Here is a 22769-nt window from a genome sequence, read left to right as displayed (position 1 = left end):
CATTTTTATTCTCATTCTTACAATTCAAGCAAACTGACAAGATGTACAGTATACAATTCAGTGGTATGAATTACATCCACAAATGTTGTACAATCATTACCACTATCCATTTCCAAGACTCTTTCAACTTACCAAAAAGAAACTCTGTACCCATTAAAAAATAATTCTCTATTCCTCTCTCTTCCCAGGCCTGGTAACCCATATTCTACCTTCTACCTTCATGAATTTGCCTTGTATTTCACATAAACAGAATTGTACATTTGTCCTTTTGTGTCTGACTTATTTCACTTAACATAAATTCATTCCTTTTTATGGCTAATATTCCACTGTATGTATATACATTTTGTTTACACATTCATCTGGCTTTTTTTCAAGATTTTATTTATTAGTACTGTGCGCACACGCATGAGCAAGGGGCAGGGGCAGGGAGAAGGAGAAGCAGACTCCCTCTGAGCCGGGGACCAGAGGTGGGGCTAGATCCCATGACCCTGGGATTATGACCTGAAAGGAAGGCAGACATTTAACCCACTGAGCCACCCAGGAACCCCTACACATTCATCTGTTCGTGGACATTTCGACTGTTTACACCTCTGGCTACTGTGAATAATTCTGTATTCCCGCCAACAATGCACCAGGATTCTAATTTCTTCACATCCTTGCTAATATTATTTTGGTTTCTTTGTATGTGTGGTTTTCTGGGTTTTTTAAAAGATTTTTATTTATTTATTTATTTGACAGAGAACACAAGTAGGCAGAGAGGCAGGTCGGGGTGGGGTGGGGGGACCAGGCTCCCTGCTGAGCAGAGAGCCTGATGCAGGGCTCGATCCCAGGATCCTGGGATCATGACCTGAGCTGAAGGCAGAGGCTTTAACCCACTGAGCCATTATTTTATTAAATAATTATTTTATTTATTTTATTTATTAATTATTTTATTAAATAATACCCATCCTAATAAAGTGCATCACATTGTGACTAGATGTTGAGCATCTTTTTTACATGTACTTATTGGCCATCTGTCTATCTTCTTTGGAGAAAATCTATTCAAGTCCTTTGACCATTTTTTATGTGTTTTGCCTGTTCTTTTTTTTTTTTTTTAAAGATTTTATTTATTTATTTGAGAGAGAGAGAGTGTGTGAGAGAGAACATGAGAGGGGAGAAGCATCAGAGGGAGAAGCAGATTCCCTGCGGAGCTGGAAGCTCGATGCAGGACTTGATCCTGGGACTCTGGGATCATGACCTGAGCCGAAGGCAGAGGCTTAACCCACTGAGCCACCCCAGGAACCCCCACTGCATGTTGTTCTTAAGTTGCATTTTTCTTGATTCAGCATTTGCTTGGCTGCTCTACACCCAGAACTACTTTCCAGAGTTCTAAGTTGGTCCTAACAGTTAATGCAGGTGTTTCATGTTTCTGGGGGAACATGAGCTTGCAACTGCCTATTTTCCCATTCTGCGGTGACCCTCAATATAAAATTTTTTTTTAAAGATTTTATTTATTTATTTGACAGAGAGAGATCACAAGTAGGTAGAGAGGCAGGCAGAGAGAGAAGGGAAGCAGGCTCCCTGCTGAGCAGAGAGCCCAATGCAGGGCTCAATCCCAGGACCTGGAGACCATGACCTGAGCCGAAGGCAGAGGCTTAACCCACAGAGCCACCCAGGCGCCCCCACAATATAAATTGTTTTAGAAGATTTTATTTATTTATTTGAGAGAGAGCATGAGAGAATGAGCAGTGGGGAGAAGGAGAAGTGGGCTGAGCAGGGATCCCAATGTGCCCAACGTGGGGCTCAATCCCAGAATCCTGGAATCATGCATGACCTGAGCGTAAGGCAGGCGCTTAACCAACTAAGCCACCCAGACAGCCCCTCAACTTTAATTTCAAAATTTTATATTTAGATATATTTGGAAATTATCTTAGTTACAGGGACTCCACATGACTGTTAAGTTTACTTAATAGTCCATCTTTTCGTTATTTATTACCTTTTTTTTTTTTTAGATCTAAGAGTATGGACTCATGGGTTTTTTAGTCAATGAGTTTTGGTTTTTTTAAAGATTTTATTTATTTATTTGACAGAGATCACAAGTAGGCAGAGAGGCAGGCAGAGAGAGGCTCCCAGCCGAGCAGAGAGTCCAATGACGGACTCAATCCCAGAACCAGGGATCATGACCTGAGTGAAGGCAGAGGCTTTAACCCACTGAGCCACCCAGGCACCCCTAGTCAATGAGTTATAACTCACTAATATCACCATTTATTTTGATGTTCCATTTCCCAGATTTGTCCAGTGGGAATCCCTTCAGCGTGATGTCCTTCTGATATGTATTTATCATCCTGTAATCATCTTCTTAATTTCTGGAGCAAGAATATGCTCCAGGATCATTTGTTCTTTCTCTGCCCCAGCCCTGGAAACAGACTTATCTCTAAGGAGCCAAGGTTACTTTTTTCTTTTTTTTTTTAAGATTTATTTATTTGACACAGAGAAAGAGTACAAGCAGGGGGAGCCACAGGCAGAGGGAGAAGGAAAAGGAGCCTGACACAGGGCTCAATTCCAGGACTCCGGGATCTTGACCTGAGCTAAAGGCAGATGCTTAACCGACTGAGCCACCCAGGCGCCACCCCCCCCGCCCCCCCCCTTTTTTTTACTGTATTTAGAAACCAAGATCTGGGTGTTTGGCATGTTTGTTTTTTCTACTGTGTTATTGTTTCCAGGACCTCTCAGTGGACAGATGGCTTGGACTACTTTAAACATTGACTTGTTTGCTTAGTTCTCACAATATTTTGTTATAAAGGCAAAACACTAATATGGAAAGTTAGGGAAAAGAGAGAAAATAATCCATACTTTTATTATCCCTAAATTTTTGCTTCTTCCTCTCCATTTTTCATACACATTCAAATGAACTGCTAGTATATTAATGATTTTTGTTTCCTTTATTTTTCATATCTGTGCTGTCTTTTTCCATTCGGCTATATAAATTGCTTCATAACTATTTTTAAAGGATACATATTATCCCATTAGGCAGCTATACCATGACTACTGGGAATTTAGTTTGCTTTTAATTTTTCCTAACAAATAACAGCTATGGTGGGTAAATTCTGTATATACAGCTTACCTTGTCGTTCCTTTAAATTCCCAAAAATGTGGAAAATCAGTGTGAAGAATATATGAGTATTTCTACAACATGTTAGTGTACCTTTATTTAAAAATATAAGCATGTTTGAATAGAAGACAAATCTGCAAAATAATACCCACCAGACCCGTCCTAAAGCTATGAGAATGAGAAAATGGCCACAAGAAGCAATCCACTGCTACCATGTAAAGCTCTCTCTCAAAAAAAAAGAAAAAGTCTCCAAAGTATCTGGAGGTGAATTTAATCTGGTAACTAAGGATCTGGTGGCAGCAGCCTTTCACCAGATTAAAAAAAAAAATCAGTCTGAATGATCTTAGGGCCTGCTAATGGAGCTGGGCCAAAAACCATAAGAATTTGTGTTGAGCACTAATTCCCCACTTAGCCTTTGTTTTGTTAAGAATTAATGAAGGAGGGGCGCCTGGGTGGCTCAGTGGGTTGGGGCCTCTGCCTTCAGGTCGGGTCGTGGTCCCGGGGTCCTGGGATCGAGCCCCGTATCGGGCTCTCTGCTCAGTGGGGAGCCTGCTTCCTCCTCTCTCTCTGCCTGCCACTCTGCCTACTTGTGATCTCTGTCTGTCAAAAAAATAAAATCTTTATTAAAAAAAATAAAATCTTTATTAAAGAATTAATGAAGGAGACTGGGCTCTGCTCTGGAAAATATCTATCATTGAAAGTTGTTTTAGATACTTCTAGCTTTAATTATGATTGAATATAAATTGATAGAGATTTATTTCTTAACCTTTTCATGAGAAAATTGTGAAGAACTCTGAAAGACAAGAGGAAACAGAAAGGCGAGGAAAAAGGAGGAAATGTAAAGGGGCTGAGGAGTGAGTGTGGAATACCAAGTGAGGAGGGACAGCGCCATCAATGGCACTCCAGACTCTTGCCTTGTAGCTAGAGGGTAGGGTAGGAGTCACTAAAGCCACAGCACCCAAGACTATGGCATCCAACAACTAAGACAAACTGGATGTCTCTACTCTATTGAGTATTCTGTATTTTTTTTTTTTAAAGATTTTATTTATTTATTTGACAGAGATCACAAGTAGGCAGAGAGGCAGGCAGAGAGAGAGGAAGGGAAGCAGGCTCCCCGCTGAGCAGAGAGCCCGACATAGGGCTCAATCCCAGGACCCTGGGATCATGACCCGAGCCGAAGGCAGAGGCCTTAACCCACTGAGCCACCCAGGTGCCCCGAGTATTCTGTATTTCTAAAAGACATTTTTTCCTTCCAGGAATGCTTTTCAAATTATTCTCTAAACTTAAAAATGCAAATAGACCCTTTCATTCAAAGAATCTTGCTCAATATTAATTTTATGGAAGGCATCTGATTAGGCATTAGATTTACAAAGTAATAAATCAGACAAGAAGATTTTATGTATCAATAATTTATACAGATTATAAAGATTCATAGATTAGATTATATGCAAACTATATGCTTTAAAAATGCAGCCATTGGGGCGCATGGGTGACTCGGTGGGTTAACCCCCTGCATTCAGCTCAGGTCATGATCTCAGGGTCCTGGGATCGAGCCCCACATCAGGCTCTCTGCTCAGCAGGGAGCCTGCTTCCCTCTCTCTCTGCCTGCCTCTCTGCCTACTTGTGATCTCTCTCTCTCTGTCAAATAAATAAATAAAATCTTTAAAAAATAAATTTAAAAAAATGCAGCCATTAGAAATGATTGTTAAATACAAGACACAGTATTATCAATGTTTTCAAGTTTACAATGTTTATTGGATAAATATAAGCACCATCTTTGGACCGAGGATGGGCCTGAGGTCTAAAGGAAAAGAAAAAAAAAAAAAGAAAACAGTGTATATTTTTACTTATTCTAAAGAAAACATATCAGCTAAAACCATTAAGAGAGGGTCGCCTGGGTGGCTCAGTGGGTTAAAGTCTCTGCCTTTGGCTCTGGTCCTGATCCTAGCGTCCTGGGATCGAGCCCGGCTCCGGCTCTCTGCTCAGCAGGGAGCCTGCTTCCCTTCCTCTCTCTCTGTCTACTTGTAATCTCTGTCAAATAAATAAATAAAATCTTTTTTAAAATAAATAAATAAATAAAAATAAAACCATTACAAGGATATGAGAAAGTAAAGGGGGGGCAAACATAAGAAAGCTAAAATGGTTATCTATCCTAATAGCAATATTTAAGGCAATGTTCAAAAATAACTCCAAGTGTACACGTTGTTTAGAAATAGGATTGTAAGTAACAGAAAAAACAGCTATGAGTTCAAAGCAGTTGTACGTAGGGAAAGGGAATGGGAGCATTCTTAGTTTTCTAACACTACTATCTTTTAAACTATATGTATATATTATTCTAATTTTAAAAAATTGCAAAGCAAAAAACAAATTAAAAACATATTCAGAGAACCAGAATTTCATGTCCACTAATTTTTTCTCCTAAGACTTTGTCCTTCAAATTTCATATTTCTAAACCTTTATTTAATTGCTTCCCTTTAAAATTCTTCCCTTTCAAACATACACAAAATAGAGAAAAATATAAACACCCATCTCAGCCATTCAGATGTCAGAAAAGTTTTCATTTTTACTTCTTTACTTTATTTTTTTTAAAGAAATAAAGCATTATGAAATGCCTGGGTGGTTGCTGGTTGGGTGTCCAACTTGATTTTGGCTTGGGTCATGGTCTCAGGGCTGTGGGATGGAGCCTCACATAGGGCTCCGGGTTCAGTGCAAGTCGGCTTGTTCCTCTCCCTCTGCTCCAGCATGCTCAGGCTCTCTCTCAAATAAATAAATAAAATACTTTTAAAAAGGGCATTATAGAATTGAAAACTAATTCAGGTAAAAATATTTATTAAATGGTATGTCTTAAATATGTGCGTTTTATTGCATATTAATTATACTTAAAGTTGTTAAAAGCATTAAAAATGTGTATTTATTCAGCTCCTACTATATACCATGTATGATTCTAGGTGCTTAGGAACCTAGTAGACAAAGATTCCAACCCTTGAGGACATTATATCCTGGTGGGTACTGTTTCTAACATTATTTTCAACTACTCTAACATAATCCCTTAGTTTAGATATGATCCTTATTATTGTGTCATAAACATAACATGTTCATAACACTTTTTTTTTTAAGATTTTATTTATTTGACAGAGAGAGATCACAAGTAGGCAGAGAGGCAAGCAGAGCGAGAGAGAGAGAGAGAGAGAGAGAGAGAGAGGAGGAAGCAGGCTCCCTGCCTAGCAGAGAGCCCGATGCCGGACTCGATCCCAGGACCCTGAGATCAAGACCTGAACTGAAGGCAGAGGCTTAACCCACTGAGCCACCCAGGCAGCCCGATAACACTTCTTTGTTCATAATGTAACCAGCCTTCTGGGTATTCAAATCCTAATTATCCTTCAAGTCCCACATCTATCATAAAGGTAAAATATTAAATCCATATTAATATTCCTCTCCTAAATCATGTAGATTTTTGGTATTTAAATCATATTGTCTGAGACTGTTTACTGTTGTTTCTTTTACATTTTTTAGCTGGATCTAAGATCCTTGAGGACATATATCATATATCATATATCATGACTTACACATTTCCTGTTTTTTCCACAGTGCCTTGCCAAGTGCAAAACCAAGAGGAGCCATCCCTGAAGTATTTCGCTACATTTCCCTTTAACATGTTATTGTTTTCCAGCAAACCGCTAATATTTTTCATTATGTTATAGTCACAAACTACTAATAAATTGTTTTTACTTGTTTTATGACACCAACAGAGAATGAAGATGACCTTAGAGTCAAACCAACTTGTAATGGAATTCTGACTATATCATTTTTGAGCTGGGTGACTTTGTTGTAATTCACCTTCCCTAACTCTAAACCTGTAACATGGAGATGATTTTCATCCTCATAAGGTTGTTTTGAGGACTCGAATAAATACTAAGAATACAATAATATTTGCTCTTTTCTCTTTCCCTGTTACTCTGTCATAATCTTTTACAAGGATCAGTTAAGAAACATCTTCAGGCTTACACTAAAGTTTTAATTTCGACACAGCTATGAAGTTTTAGTTTAGGGGTTTGTTTTTATTGTTTTATTTGACAGAGAGAGACCACAAGGAGGAAGGAGAGGATGGGGGAAGGCGGGGGGTGAGGGGGGGAAGCAAGCCTCCTGCTTAGCAGAGAGCCTGATACAGGGCTCCATCCCCAGATCCTGAGATCATGACCTCAGCAGAAGGCAGAAACCCACTGAGCCACCGAGGCGCCCCGGGGGGTTGTTTTTGTTTTTTGAAGCACTTACTTTAAACCATGTTAAGTTTATTTTTATTATTATTTTTTAACTTAAATTCAATTAATTAACATATAACAGATTACTGATTCAGAGGTAGAGAGAGCTCAGTGATTCATCAGTCTTATATAATACCCAGTGCTCATTACATCACACGCCCTCCTTAATGTCCATCACCCAGTTACCCCATCCCCCCACCCCTCTCCCCTCCAGCAACCCTCAGTTTGTTTCCTATAATTAAGAGTCTCTTTTTTTTTTTTTAAGATTTTATTTATTTATTTGACAGAGATCACAAGTAGGCAGAGAGGCAGGCAGAGAGAGAGGAAGAAGCAGGCTCCCTGCTGAGCAGAGAGCCTGATGTGGGGCTCGATCCCAGGACCCTGGGATCATGACCTGAGCCGAAGGCAGAGGCTTTAACCCACTGAGCCACCCAGGCGCCCCAATTAAGAATCTCTTATGGTGGGGCACTTGGGTGGCTGGCCTGATCTTGATCCTGGGATGGAGCCCCACATCCAGCTCTCTGCTAGGCAGGGAATCTGCCTCTCCCTCTCCCTCTGCCTGCCACTCACTCACCCTCCCTGTGTCAAATAAAAAAATAAAATAAAATCTTTAGTAAAAAAAAGTCTCTTATGGTTTGTCTCCTTCTCTGATTTTATCTTATTTTATTTTTTCCTCTCTTCCCCTAGGATCCTGTTTTGTTTCTTAAATTCTACCTACCAGTGAGATCATAGGATAATTGTCTTTCTCTGATTTACTTTGATCTTTTAGTTTTGTTTTTTTTTTTAAAGATTTTATTTATTTATTTGACAGACAGAGATTACAGGTAGGCAGAGAGGCAGGCAGAGAGAGATGAGGAAGCAGGCTCCCTGCTGAGCAGAGAGCCCGATGTGGTGGGGCTCTATCCTAGGATGTGGGACTCATTCCCAGGACTCTGAGATCATGACCTGAGCCGAAGGCAGAGGCTTTAACCCACTGAGCCACCCAGGCGCCCCAATCTCTTAGTTTTGATTTCACTAATTAAACCTTTTAAAACTTTTATATATTTACTGAACCTCCAACCACTATGTGCAAGGCACTGGAAGGAAGGGTTAATGGGACAGATACAGTAGCCTAGGGAGTTTACAAACTAACAAGAAAAATATACTGAATTAATAAATATACTGGGGGCGCCTGGGTGGCTCAGTGGGTTAAAGCCTCTGCCTTCGGCTCGGGTCATGATCCCAGGGTCCTGGGATCGAGCCCCACATCGGGCTCTCTGCTCAGCGGGGAGTCTGCTTCCTCCTCTCTCTCTGCCTGCCTCTCTGCCTACTTGTGATTTCTGTCTGTCAAATAAATAACTAAAAGCTTTAAAATAAATAAATAAATAAATATACTGAATAAATATACTGAATTAGCAAACATGGCATAGAATTATGAAGTAAAAACTGAATCTAAGATGGACATAAAGTCATTATTTAAAGAGTCATCAGAGGTGCCCAGGTGGCTCAGTGGGTTAAGCCTCTGCCTTCAGCTCAGGTCATAATCTCAGGGTCCTAGGATCCAGCCCCGTATCAGGCTCTCTGTTCAGCGGGGAGCCTGCTTCTCTCCCTCACTCTGCCTGCCTCTCTGCCTACTTGTGATCTCTCCGTCAAATAAATAAATAAAATCTTAAAAAAAAAAAAAGGTCATCATTATTTTAGGTATTTATCATAAATGAGTAATATGTAATAAGCCATGTAAAATCTATTTGTATCAGCTGAGTCAACTACAGTCATCACAGTCATGTGACACAAATGAACCTAAGTCATGCACTGTACTATAGAGAATAAAAAAAGCCATCTGACAAATGTCTGTCACCAGCATGAAGCTTGGTATTAGAAGAGACAGATGAGTAGAATTTCCTTCATTTTGCTTCAGTTTACTTCCAATTAGTACCACTACCATCTTATATTTTTATTGTGTATCACAGTTTATCAAACACCTTCCCAATTATTATCCCACTTACTCCCAACAACTGCAGTGATAAAATCAGTCAGGAGAGAGACTAGACTGAGCTTTCTGGAACATATCCACCGGAAAAAAAATCCAGTCAAAATAGATTCAGACTAGTAAGAATGCATACGTTAGAATTCAAGCAGAAAAAATCTGCATATTACCAATTGTACTTATTTTTGTAAACGCACATGAGAGACTGAATTTTTTTTTAAGATTAAAGTATATAAAGTTTATAAAGATATACCGTGGAGTATGCTATCTTTGTGTAGAAGCTGAAGTTTCTCCTTAAGGATAAAGCCATTCCTGGCATTAAACACAGCACAAAGGAACCCACGGATCACATTTCCATGTGGAGTCCTTTTCACTTACACTTATGGAATGGGAGTGCCGGCCACCAAGCCTCCAAGAGCAAACAAATCACAGTAGCATCAAAATCAAACACTTCAAAAGATACTTTGTATATTTAAAGAATTCTAGTTTACTGTTAAATAATAAATGAAAAATTTTGGAAAGTTTCAGCTTATCTTAGTTGCCATCAGAGTAACTGAAAATACTTTTTTGTCTTCTCCTAGAAAAACTGTTAATGAGAAAGTTAAATACCCCTAAGGACCAAAGTAATAAGTGACAAGAGTAACAGGGGAAAGGGGCACTTTAGCAGAGTCTGTTAAAGTCTCTAAGGCAGCCATCCTTTGACACCAAGACATTTTCATTCCAGGGATCCACTCTGAAGTGTTATCTACCTTGCAAAACCGAGGGCAAACACAAATTCCCTTAGAAAACTTGCCACAATTTCTCTGAAAGACTAAACATAAGATTATTAGCAGAGTGAGGAGAGATCAACTATGCATCCTTAGAATATGCTCTCTCTTCACAGCCACAACTCTAGGCCCAAATATGATCTCTTGGTGGTTTCCTCACTCCATTCTTGTCCCCACCTCAAGGGAGTTTCTACACAGGAGTCAGGATGCCCTTTTCAAAAAGATCAACAAATAAATAAACTACCCCCAACATGGGATTTGAGATCAAGAGTCTCACACTCTACCACTAGGCTAGCCAGATGTGACCTTTTTGAATAAGACACTAATTTGAGGGCTCCCTGCTCAGCAGGGAGCCTGCTTCTCCCTTTCCCTCTGCCCCTCTGCCTGCTTGTGCTCCTTCTGTGTCAAATAAATAAATAAAATGTTAAAAAAAATACAAATTTGACGGAAATCTCCCGGCTTAAAACCTTTCAATGACCATCCACTGCTCTTCAAGTAAGGTCCAATATTCTGGGTTAATATTATAGAGAAGTTCACTGTACTGTTAGCTCATCACATTTGAGTAGTGTGAAAATTTCACTATAAAGCTTTAAGGTAAAGGAAAAAAAAGCCAGTCCCAAATTCTTAACACTGCTTAAAAGACCTGGCATTATCTCTCTTGCCCCCTTTTGCACTCCACACTAAATTCCACTTGCTTTGACCTTTCAGTTCCTTAAATTTCCCTAACCTCCCTCTGGGGAACCTATTTCCTTCACCTGGACCTTTCTTCCCTCCTTTGGGGAGCCACCTTTCACCAATTCCTATTTACCCATAACATCTTCGCTGGAAGATTATTTTCCAAAGAAAACTTTAACTGATTTCCCAAGCTGGTTATCCCCTTGTTACCTGTTCTCACAATATACTATATTCTTCCTTTTTAAGCTTCTGTCTAGGTTTACTGGCATTTACTGTGGAGCCTTGAACAATACAGGTTTGAAATGCACCAAGTCTACTTATATGAAGATTTTCTTCTACAAATACAGATATTTCTAAATAGCGCATTTATAAATGTACTATATATAAGTATAGCATATTATAAATGTCCTACATATAGTATATTATAAATGTATTTTCTCTTATGATGATTTTCTTCATAATATTTTCTTTCCTCTAGCTTACTTTATTATTAAGCACACAGCCTAATACATGTAACATACAAAATATGTGTTAACTGGCTTTAAGGCTTTCAGTCAATACCATACTACTGTAAGTAGTTAAGTTTTGGGGGAATCAGAATTCATACACAGATTTTCCAACTGTGTGGGGGCTGGCACCCCTAACACTCCCACCCACTCACTGCTCAAGGGTCAAATGATGAGACTTGTGTAAAACAAACAAACAAACAAAAAAAAACTACAGGGGTCACCACGATATCATGGTCACTCACCAAACAGTAGATACTAAAAAAATTTGAATAAATTAATTAACATTAAGCACTGAGTAACTGAAGTACGCATGTGTGTGTACACCACAGTGCAAGGCTAAGAGTCAGTACCCAACAAACAGGAGTTTCTGTTAATACTGCATTCTGCCTCGTATCATTACTACTTGCTTGCTTAATTAATCACTCTCTCCATGCTGCACACCATTCCTTCTCGTTTTTGGACGCCATCAGCGCCTAGCACTAACCTCAGCGATATAAACAGATGCTCAATATGCACTGAATTTAACTGCCTTTAAAATCAATACGCCTGGGGCACCTGGGTGGCTCAGTGGATTGAAGCCTCTGCCTTAGGCTCAGGTCATGATCCCGGGGTCCTGGGATCGAGCCCCGAGTCGGGCTCTCTGCCCAGCGGGGAGCCTGCTTCCTTTCCTCTCTCTCTGCCTGCCTCTCTCTCTGCCTGCCTCTCGGCCTATTTGTGATCTCTATCTGTCAAATAAATAAATAAAATATTAAAAAAAAATCAATACGCCTTCCGGCATATTTACACACAACACGTAACATCAACTTTTAAGGAGTCTTCCCCTTTAAAAACTAAACAGTAATTTAAAAACACGTAAAACACTCCCAAAACACACCTGAGCCATGACTTTGAAATACGGAGGCCGATTTTCACGTCGTTCATACAATGTCATACTTTCCAGTTCCACACGGACATCAATAAAGACTGTCAGATTCCTATCTTTATTTTCCATTATCTCAAATGATGTACGGAAGAAGCCAGGCTGGACAACACCCTAACGTTCCTTACTGCTAACGACACACTGCGAGTAAAAAGGCGCACACACACAAAATTAAACATGGAAAAAAGCAAACTCGAAACCTACAAAAAGAATGTCGGGGGCGACTCGGTGGCGAAGCGACCTGAGAAACCGCCCCCCCAAACAAACGTGCCTGGTACTTCTGCACCGTGCTTCTGCAGCGCACGCCTTGGGAAACGGGGGCATCTTAAGTGCGTCTAACTCGAAGTTTCCGAGCCCCCCACCCCCAAACGCCGAACGGAAGCCCTCGGCGCGGAGGTCGCCACCACGCAGGAAGCAAGCACAGGAGGCAGGCCGGGGACGCGGCTCACCTGAACTGGCCAGGAGTCTCGCCCCAGCCGCCGCCTCCAGCGTCAACGAAACCGCCCGAACCCCGGGCTCACCGATACCGAGACCGTCTCGAGCGCTGCGGCCCCGCACGACCCAACGACACCCTTTCCCCCTAACCCGGGACAGCGCCCCGCCTGGGAAACGCCCGCCCGCGGCCAGCGGGGAGCGGACGTCCCAGCCCCTCACCCCGCCGAACGCGGCTCGGCCGCAGCGCCCTCACCTCCAGGCGCCGCCGCTGGAGGGGGCCGCGCCGCGCTGTCGCCTCGCGGCCTGGTCCTCGGTTCGCTCAGGGGCCGCGGGCGCCACCGCCGCTGCGGGGCCGGAGCCTCTCAGACTAGGAGCGCCGCCGCCCCCATACCCGCGGAGGCTCGCGGGCTGCGCCGCTGGGACCCGGCCCGCCTCTCCGGGTCTCCGCCGCCGGGCGCCGAGCGCGCGCCGGGCAGGCTCCGCGCAGACCCGGGAGCGCGCGCGGCGCGGGGCGGGGCCGCTTGGCTCCGCCGCCGCAATCGCCTCCTCAGCGCTTAGCTGACGCGCGATAATGGCGGTAGTGTCCTGCCTGCCACCCGCGGTGTCGCTGGCCGCCTCCTCACCGGGCCCCGAAAATGCTGGGAGCGAGGTGTGGGCTCAAAGAATAGCCCAGCGTCTACTTACCTCTGTACCTCCGCAGCCTCTGATTGAGTCCGCGGAGAGATTTCCCTGCATTGTGACAACGTAGAACTTAACCCGAGCCCTGTGATTCTGGAAAGCGACGTTAAAGAAATCCCCAACCCTTTTGTGCTCCCGAAAGGATTTACTGCAAGGAACCACCCTTCCCGGTGTAACTCAGGACTCACGCGTGCCCCCTTGTTTTTACCTATGACAGGTCAGACATAGACCGTCCAAATTGCCTTCGTTTTTGCCTCGTTAATGGTAAGGTGAACAGATTGCACTCACTGACCAATCTGGACGAAATACGGGCTCCCCTGACTTGACCAAACTTTAGTTAAGCTGCTTTCCTTCCACCAGGCCCCTAAACTTTGACCCACCCTCAGCCTGAGCGGGTCTGCAACCCCTTCTCATCCACCAATCCTGAAATTTCGGGAGAAATTTCACCTCCCTGCAAAACACTGATGGGCTGTGTGATCGTTGCCACCTCTACCCGCTCCTCCCACTTCCCCACACCCCGTTCCTTCGAGGCTTTGTTCACTTCTCCCGGTGGAAGAAAAGCCCCCCCCCCCTTTTTTTTGCGTGACCTTGGGGACAGTTGCAGATCCCCTGGTCAGAGTTCCCCTGGAGGCATAGTGACCCTTCACCCTCCACACCCCGTCGGAATAGTCTTTTTCCCTCTCCTATCTCCTGATGCTGCCGTTGTCTAGGTACCTCACATAACCAGAATCATACAGTATTGGTCCTTTTGTGTCTGCCCTTACTTCACTTGGCATTGTATTTTCAAGGTTCATCCACGTTATAGCAAGTACCACAATGTATTCTCCTTTATGGGGGACAATACTCCGTTGTTGTATATCCCACCTTTTATTTATCCACTCACCTGCTGATGGACATTTGGATTGTTGCTGCCTTTTGGCTATTGTGAACGATGGAACTATGAACATCTGTATACAAGTATTTAAGTCTCTTGCTTTCAATTATTTTGTATGTATCTAGATGCAGAATTACTGGACCATATGGCATATGTTTAACTTTTTGAGGAGCTGCCAAACTGATTTCCACAATGAGTACAGCATTTTAATATTACCTGCAGCAATGCATAAGCATTCAGGTTTCTCCATACCCTTGACAGCACTCATTATTTTCCAGGGTTTTGCTGTTTTTATAATAGCCATCCTAATGGACGTGAAGTGGTTGGTATTCATTGCGGGTTTGATTTTTATTTCCCTAGTGACTAGTGATGTGAGCATTTTTTTCATGAGCTTATTTTTTTCTTTTTTAAGACTTTGTTTATTTGGGAGAGGGAGAGAGAGCAGGAGCAGTGGGAGAGGGGCAAAAGGAGAGGGAGAAGCAGACTCCTCCCTGAGCAGGGACCCAGTGGAGGCGCTAGATCCCAGGATCCTGGAATCATGACCCAAGCGGAAGACAGATTCTTAACTGACTGAGCCACCCAGGCACCCCTTTTTTCATGTGCTTATTCATGATTGTATATCTTTGGAAAAACGTCTAATCAAGTCCTTTGCCCATTTGTATGTATGTATGTAAATTTTACACCCAACCTGGGGCTTAAACTCATGACCCTGAGATCAAGAATCCCGTGCTCTATCAGCTGAGCCAGTGGTCATAATAAAATAAATAAATAAATAAATAAATAAAAGGTTTTATTTATTTATTTGACGGACAGAAATCACAAGTAGGCAGAGAGGGAGGCAGAGAGAGGGGGAGGCAGGCTCCCCGCCAAGCAGAGAGCCCGATGTGGGTTTCCATCCCAGGAGCCCGGGATCATGACCCAAGCTGAAGGCAGAGGCCCCAACCCACTGAGCCACCTAGGTGCCCCATATTTGCCTATTTTTAAATAGGATTGTTTTTTGTAATTGAGTTGTAGTTTTGTGGGGTTTGTTTTTGTTTTTTTTTTTAGTGTCTTCTGGATATTAATTCCTTATCAGAGATGTGCTTTGTATTTTCTCCTATTCTGTGGATTTTTCTTTCATTCTGTTGATGGTGTCCTTTCATATACAAAAGTTTTAAATTTTGATGAGGTTCAATTTATTTATTTTTCCTTTTTTTCCCTATGCTTTTGGAGTCATATCCAAGACATCATTGCCCAAATTCAATGTCATGAAGATTTTCCCATTTTTTCTAAGCATTTTATAGTTTTAGCATTTAGATTAGGTGTTTAATGCATTTTGAATTAATTTTTGTACATGGTATAAAATAAGGGTCCAACTTCATTCTTTTGCATGTGTATATAGTTTTCTCAGAACCATTTTTTTTGAAAAGACTATCTATCCTTTCCCCATTTAATGGTCTTGGGATAAATACCACTCAGAGTTATGGTATATACTTCTTTTGACATGCTGCTGGATTTGGTTTGCTAGTATTTTGTTGAGGAGTTTTGCATCTATATTCATTTTTTTAAAGATTTTATTTATTTATTTGGGGGCACCTGGATGGTTCAGTCATTAAGTGTCTACCTACAGCTCAAGTCATGACCTCAGGGTCCTGGGATCAAGCCCCATGTCCAGCTCCCTGCTCACTGGGGAGCCTGCTTCTCCCTCTCCCTCTTTCCCTGCTTGTGTTCCCTCTCTGGCTGTCTCTCTCTCTCTGTAAAAAAAAAAAAAAAATCTAAAAAAAGATTCTAGTTATTTATTTGACAGAGAGAGATACAGTGAGAGAGGGAACACAAGCAGGGGGAGTGGGAGAGGGAGACCCAATGTGGGGTTCCACCCCAGGACCCTGGGATCATGACCTGAGCCAAGGACAGACAATGACTGAGCCACCCAGACACCCCTATATTCATTTTTCTGAAAAGAATTTTATTTATTTATTTGACAGAGACACAGAGAGAGAGAGAGGGAACACAAGCAGAGGGAGTGGGAGAGGGAAACACAGGCCTCCCACCAAGCAGGGAGCCTAACGTGGGGCTCCATCCCAGGAATCTGGGATCATGACCTGAGCTGAAGGCAGACGTTTAACAGCTGAGCCAGTCAGGCACCCCTGCATCTATATTCATAATTTTGCTCTGTAGTTCTTTTACTGTGATATCTTTGTCTAGCTTTGGTATCAATATAATGCTGATTTTATAGAATGAGTTAGGAAGTGTTTCCTTCTCTTCTATTTTTCAGAATATTTTGAGAAAGATTGGTGTCAATTCTTCCTTAAGTGTTTGGTAGAATTGTTTAGTAGAATCTGTGAAGTCATCTAGTTCTGAGCTTTTCCTTGTCAGGAGGTTTTCGATAACTGATTCAATCTCCTATTGTAGGTCTTTTCAGTTTCTATTTCTTCTTGAGTCAGTTTTGGTCATTTGTATGTTTCTGGAAATTTGTCTGTTTCATCGAGATTGCTTAATTTGTTGTCATACAATTGTTCATAATATTTTTTTATGATTTTTATTTCTATAAGGTTGATAATAATATCCCCGCTTTCATTTATTATTTTTTAAAAGATTTTATTTATTTATTTGACAGAGATCACAAGTAGGCAGAGTGGCAGGCAGAGGAGGAGGAAACAGGCTCCCTGGGGAGCAGAGAGCCCCATGCGGGGCTTGATCCTAGGACCTTGAGATCATGACCTGAGCTGAAGGCAGAGGCTTAACGCACTGAGCCACACAGGAGCCCCTTCATTTATGATTTTAATAATTTCTGTTTCCCCCCTTTTTTTTTCTTGGTCAGCCTATCTAAACTTTTGTCAATTTTGTTACTCTTTTGAAAGGGCCAGCTTTCAATTTAATTGATTCTCTCCATTGTTTTTCTATTCTCTATTTTTTTTAAAATCTCCACTTGAATCTCTATTACTTCCTTCCTCCTACTAGCTTTGGGGTTTTGTTTGCTCTTTCTTTAATTCTTTTCTCTGTTATTTTTGGTTTGTTTGTTTTTGGGTGCCAAAACCCAGGATTGAATCTGTTGGCTTTTTCTAGTTGTGAACCAGTATAAGCTCCTTAAGGATGCAAACTGAGTCATAGATTTGTTAGATATTCTCCAGAGCACTTAAAAAAAAAAAAGATTTTACTTATTTATTTGACAGACAGAGATCACAAGTAGGCAGAGAGGCAGGCAGAGAGAGAGAGAGAGGAGGAAGCAGGCTCCCTGCTGAGCAGAGAGCCCCATGCAGGACTCAATCCCAGGACCCTGGGATCATGACCTGAGCCCAAGGCAGAGGCTTTAACCCACTGAGCCAACCAGGCGCCACTCCAGAGCACTTTATACAGTAGCTATTACACAGGTACATACCAGGGGCAGTAAACACTTCTTGAGCTGATAGAAAAATGATAGGTAACCCTCAGGAATCTGCTCCTGATGCTACATCCCCTTTTCCAGTTGGTATCCCTTCCAACCATCCAGTCAAATTACAAATACAGTCATCATCTTTGAGCATTTCCCCTACCTCAGGATGAATATCTAGGCCAGATCTGTCCAATAGAACTTTTTGAGGTGATAGAATGATTTCTGCACTGTCTAATATGTTAGCTACTGGCAATATTTTGCAACTGAATACTTGAAATTTAGGTAGTATATCTGAGGGACTGGATTTTTAGTTTTTTTTAATATTTCATTAATTTATTTGACAGAGAGAGTGAGATCACAAGTAGGCAGAGAGGCAGGCAGAGAGAAAGGGAGAAGCAAACTCCCCGTTGAGCAGAGAGCCTGATGGGGGGCTCGATCCCAGGACCCTGAAATCATGACCTGAGCCCAAGGCAGAGGCTTAACCCACTGAGCCACCCAGGCGCCCCTGGGTTTTTAGTTTTTTAATTTAAATTTAAATAGCCATATGTGGCTAGTAGTTATCATATTGGACAGCACAGAATTCTAATGTCACCAATTCTGATTTTGTCCCATGATTCAGTATTTATTCAAAGTGTCCTGTCTTTTTTTTTTTTTTTTTTAAGATTTTATTTATTTATTTGACAGAGAGAGACACAGTGAAAGAGGGAACACAAGCAGGGGGAGTGGGAGAGGGAGAAGCAGGCCTCCTACTGAGCAGGGAGCCCAATGCAGGGCTGGATCCAAGGACCATGGGATCATGATCTGAGCTGAAGGCAGCTGCTTAATGACTGAGCCACCCAGGCGCCTGACATGCTTCTTAAAAATATAGGCTCTTAGAACTCACCCTATGCCTACCGGATCAGTATCATCTCTTCCCTGAGGACCCCCTTATATAGTTACAGTATATTACCTGAGCTCCATCAGAAGTAAAATTAGGGGCACCTAAATTGCTCAGTGAGTTGAGCTTCTAGCTTGATTTCAGCTCAAGTCAAGATCTCAAGGTTATAAGATCAAGCCCAAAGTCAGGCTCTCTGCTCAGCAGGGAGTCTGCTTGAGATTCTCTCCCTCCCCATCTGTCCCTCCCACACTCATGAATGCCCTCTTTCTCTCAAATAAATAAATCAATCTTTTTTTTTTTAAATTTTATTTGTTTAATTGAGAGAGAGAGAGCACAAGCAGGAGGAGCAGAGCAGCAGAGGGAGAGGGAGAAGCAGGCTCTCCACTGAGCAGGGAGCCTGATGTGGGACTTAATCCCAGAGCCCTGGGATCACGACCTGAGCCAATGGCAGACACCCCACTAGGTCCCCCTAAATAAATCAATCTTTTGTTTTTATTATTATTACTTTTTTAAGATTTTATTTATTTATTCAACAGACAGAGATCACAAGCAGGCAGAGAGGCAGGCAGAGAGAGAGAGAGGAGGAAGCAGGCTTCCCGCTGAGCAGAGAGCCCGATGCGGGCCTTGATCCCAGGACGCTGGGATCATGACCTGAGCTGAAGACAGAGGCTTTAACCCACTGAGCCACCCAGGTGCCCCAATAAATCAATCTTTTAAACAAAGTAAAATTAAAAAAACAAAATCAAACCTAATTTTGTTATTGCTTATCCTTTCTGGTTTTTTTTTTTCCCCAAAGATGTTATTTATATATTTTACAGAGAGAGACACAGTGAGAGAAGGAGCACAAGCAGGGGGACTAGGAGAGGGAAAGCAGGCTTCTCACAGAGCAGGGAGCCCAATGCGGGGCTCGATCCCAGGATGGTGGGATTATGACCTGAGCCAAATGCAGACGCTTAACAACTGAGCCACCCACATGCCCCTCTGTTAGGTTTTTATATCCTCTTTCATTATTTCTGTTTTTATTTTTACTTTCTCCCAGCCTGTGACTTGCCTTGTAAAAAGGTGTCTTAAAAGTGTTTTTCAGGGGGCACCTGGGTGGCTCAGTTGGTTAAGCAACTGCCTTCAGCTCAGGTCATGATCCTGGAGTCTCAGGATCGAGTCCCACATCGGGCTTCCTGCTTGGCAGTGAGTCTGCTCTCCCTCTGAGCTCTCTACTCTCACCCTCTGTCTCTCAAATAAATAAATAAATACATTTTTTTTTAAAGTGTCTTTCAGGGGCACCTGGGTGCCTCAGTTGGTTAAGCTTCTGCTTTCAGCTCAGGGCATGATCCCAGGGTCCTGGGATCAAGCTCTGCATGGGTCTCTCTGCTCAGTGGGAGCCTGCTTCTCCCTCTCCCTGCCACTCCCCCTGCTTGTACTCATTCTCTCTGTCAAATAAATAAATGAACTCTTAAACAAAAGAAAGCAAAACAAAAAACAACAACTTTAAAAAAAGTGTCTTTCAAAAAAAAAGTGTCTTTCAAAGAGCCTAATTTATTAACATCTATAGTTTATGTTTTTGTGTCCATTATAAGAAATCTTTGCCTACACCATAATGATAAAGATTTTCTTTTAGGCTTTATCCTTAAAAAAAAAAAAGGTAGTTTTAGCCTTGTGTTTAAGTTTATAATCAATCTGAAGTTAATGGTCAAGGTTTATTTATTTATTTTTTGCATAAGAATTGTAATTCTAGCATTACTTATTGAAACGTATCCTTTCCCTGTTAATCACCTTGGCCTCTTGACAAAAATCTATTGATTATATGTGTGAGTCTCTTTCTGGACTTTCTATTCATTTCCATTGAGCTATATGACTATATTTTACACTGCCTTGATTATTATAATTTAATAGGAAGACTTAAAATGAGGTAGTGTAGTTCTCCACTTTTGTTCTTTTCCGATTGTTTAGGTGACTCCAGGTTCTTTGCATCTCCTTATAAATTTTAGATTCAGTTTCTTTTTTTTTTATTTTTTTTTTTAAAGATTTTATTTATTTATTTGACAGACAGAGATCACAAGTAGACAGAGAGGCAGGCAGAGAGAGAGAGAGGGAAGCAGGCTCCCTGCTGAGCAGAGAGCCCGATGCGGGACTCGATCCCAGGACCCTGAGATCATGACCTGAGCCGAAGGTAGCGGCTTAACCCACTGAGCCACCCAGGCGCCCAAGATTCAGTTTCTTAATTTCTAAAATGTCTTCTGATTTTTACTGGAATTGACTTGAATCTATTGATTAATTTGGGGGATAATTTTTATCCTAACAATATGAAGTATCTGGTAAACCTCTCCACTTGTTTAGTTTTTCCTCAGCAACACTTTTTAGTTTTCATTATATAGATTTTCCATATTTTAAAAAATATTTATTTATTCATTTACTTGTCAGAGAGAAAGAGAGAGAGGGAGAGTGGGAGACAGAGAGAGAAGCAGGCTCCCTGCTGAGCAAGGATCCAGATGCAGGACTCGATCCGAGAACCCTGGGATCATGACTTGAGCCAAATGCAGATGGTTAACCAACAGAGCCACCCAGCTGTCCTTAGATATTCCATATATATTGTTAAATTTATCATTAGCATTTCAAACTATGTCCAATTGGTCATTGTAAGTATATAGAAATAATTTTTATAAATTGATCTTCTATGCTATGATTTTACTAAATTCACCTATTAGTCCTACCAGAGCTTTTTGTTGTTTTTTAGATTTTGTAAGATTTCCTATGAGATTATCATGTTTGCTAAAGACAGTTGCTCTTTGTTTCTGAATTGTCTATGTTTGGGGTGCCTGGCTGGCTCATTTGGTGGAGTGTGTAACTCTTTTTCTTGGGATTGATATTACCTAAAAATAAAAATCTTAAAAAAAAAACTATATACTTTTTATTTGTTTTCCTTTACTATTGGTTTGCCTAGGACTCCTAGTACAATTTTTTTTTTAAAGATTTTATTTTATTTATTTGACAGAGATCACGAGTAGGCAGAGAGTGAGAGGGAGAGAAGCAGGCTCCCTGCTGAGCAGAGAGCCCGATGCGGGGCTCAATCCCAGGACCCTGGGATCATGACCTGAGCTGAAGGCAGAGGCTTTAACCCGCTGAGCCACCCAGGCGCCCCCTCCAAGTACAATGTTGAATAGAAATTGTTAGAGTGGACATTCTTGCCATGTTCCTGAAATTCAGAGGAAAGACATCATCCTTCACCATTTGTTATTGTATTAGCTACAGGACTCTTTAGATGTTCTCTATCAGTTTGAAAAAGTTACCTACTAATTCCACTTTGAATAAATGTCTGTTCTGAATCTAAGACAACCATATGGATTTTTTTTTAAGAATTTATTTATTTATTTGACAGACAGAGATCACAAGTAGGCAGAGAAGCAGGCAGAGAGAGAGGAGGAAGCAGGCTCCCCGCTGAGCAGAGAGCCTGATTGGGGGCCTTGATCCCAGGACTCCGGGATCATGACCTGAGCTGAAGGCAGAGGCTTTAACCCACTGAGCCACCCAGGCACCCCCATATGGATTTTCTCCTTTATTATATTGATATGGTGAAATACATTGATTGTTTTAGTTTCAAATATTTAACTAATTTTGTATTCTTGGGATAAATCTCACTTAGTCATGATTTATCATTCCTTTTACATATTCATGGATTTGATTTGTTATTAATGTTTTGTTACAAAGGTTTGTTTTCCTGTATATAAAAAGAATAGCTGTTTGTGTTTTCTTTATGTTATTGGTTTCAATATCAGGGTAATGTTGACTTATAAGTGAGTTGAGAAATGTTTCCTCTTCTATATTCTAAAATAATTGGTATAAAATTGGTATTGTTTTTCTTTAAATATTGGATAGACTTCACAATTGATGTTATCTGGGTCTGGTGTATTATTTTTGGGAAAGTATTTAATTACATATTTAATTTATTTAATCAATGATAGGGGTATTCAGATTTTTTTTTTTTTTTGAGTGAGCTTTAGTAATTTCAGTTCAAGGAATTTGTCTACTTCATCTATGTTTTGGAACTTATTGGCATATAGTTGTTCATTATATTTCTTATCTCTTTAATGTTTATAGCAGAGGTTGGCAAATAGTAGCCCACGGGTCAAATCTACTCTATGGTCTGTGTATATGTGTGAGCAAAAAATGATTTTTGCATTCTTGTTTTTATTTATTTAATTAGATATATATATATTTTTAAATTTTATTTATTTATTTGAGAGAGAGAGTTAGAGAGAGAACAAGACGGGGGACGGTCAGAGGGAGAAGCGGAGTCCCTCTGAGCAGAAAGCCTGATGGGGCCTCTATCCCAGGACCTTGGGATCATGACCTGAGCTGAAGACAGATGCTTA

At 41.3% G+C, this 22769-nt stretch overlaps 1 protein-coding gene across 4 annotated transcripts in view; it reads right to left on the bottom strand.

The window, feature by feature from the left end:
• Window positions 1–13453, bottom strand: part of UBXN2A (UBX domain protein 2A) — a 56814-nt gene extending 43361 nt beyond the window's left edge. Inside the window, exon 1 of one of the 4 annotated variants that reach the window (XM_032866932.1) lies at window positions 13306–13453. The gene's annotated coding sequence lies outside the window, so the exon portion shown is untranslated. Of the gene's footprint in view, window positions 1–12141; window positions 12244–12635; window positions 12707–12874; window positions 13059–13305 lie in introns of those variants that run through there. The other 3 variants (XM_032866929.1, XM_032866931.1, XM_032866933.1) reach the window with 3 other exon arrangements.
• Between the last annotated feature and the right edge of the window lie 9316 nt (window positions 13454–22769).

Source organism: Lontra canadensis, unplaced genomic scaffold (genome assembly GCF_010015895.1).
Source record: "Lontra canadensis isolate GAN:19392208 unplaced genomic scaffold, GSC_riverotter_1.0 scaffold32, whole genome shotgun sequence".
In the NCBI taxonomy this organism is placed as follows: domain Eukaryota; kingdom Metazoa; phylum Chordata; class Mammalia; order Carnivora; family Mustelidae; genus Lontra; species Lontra canadensis.
Note: the sequence above shows the minus strand (reverse complement) of the source record. Positions and strands in the feature narration are given on the sequence as shown.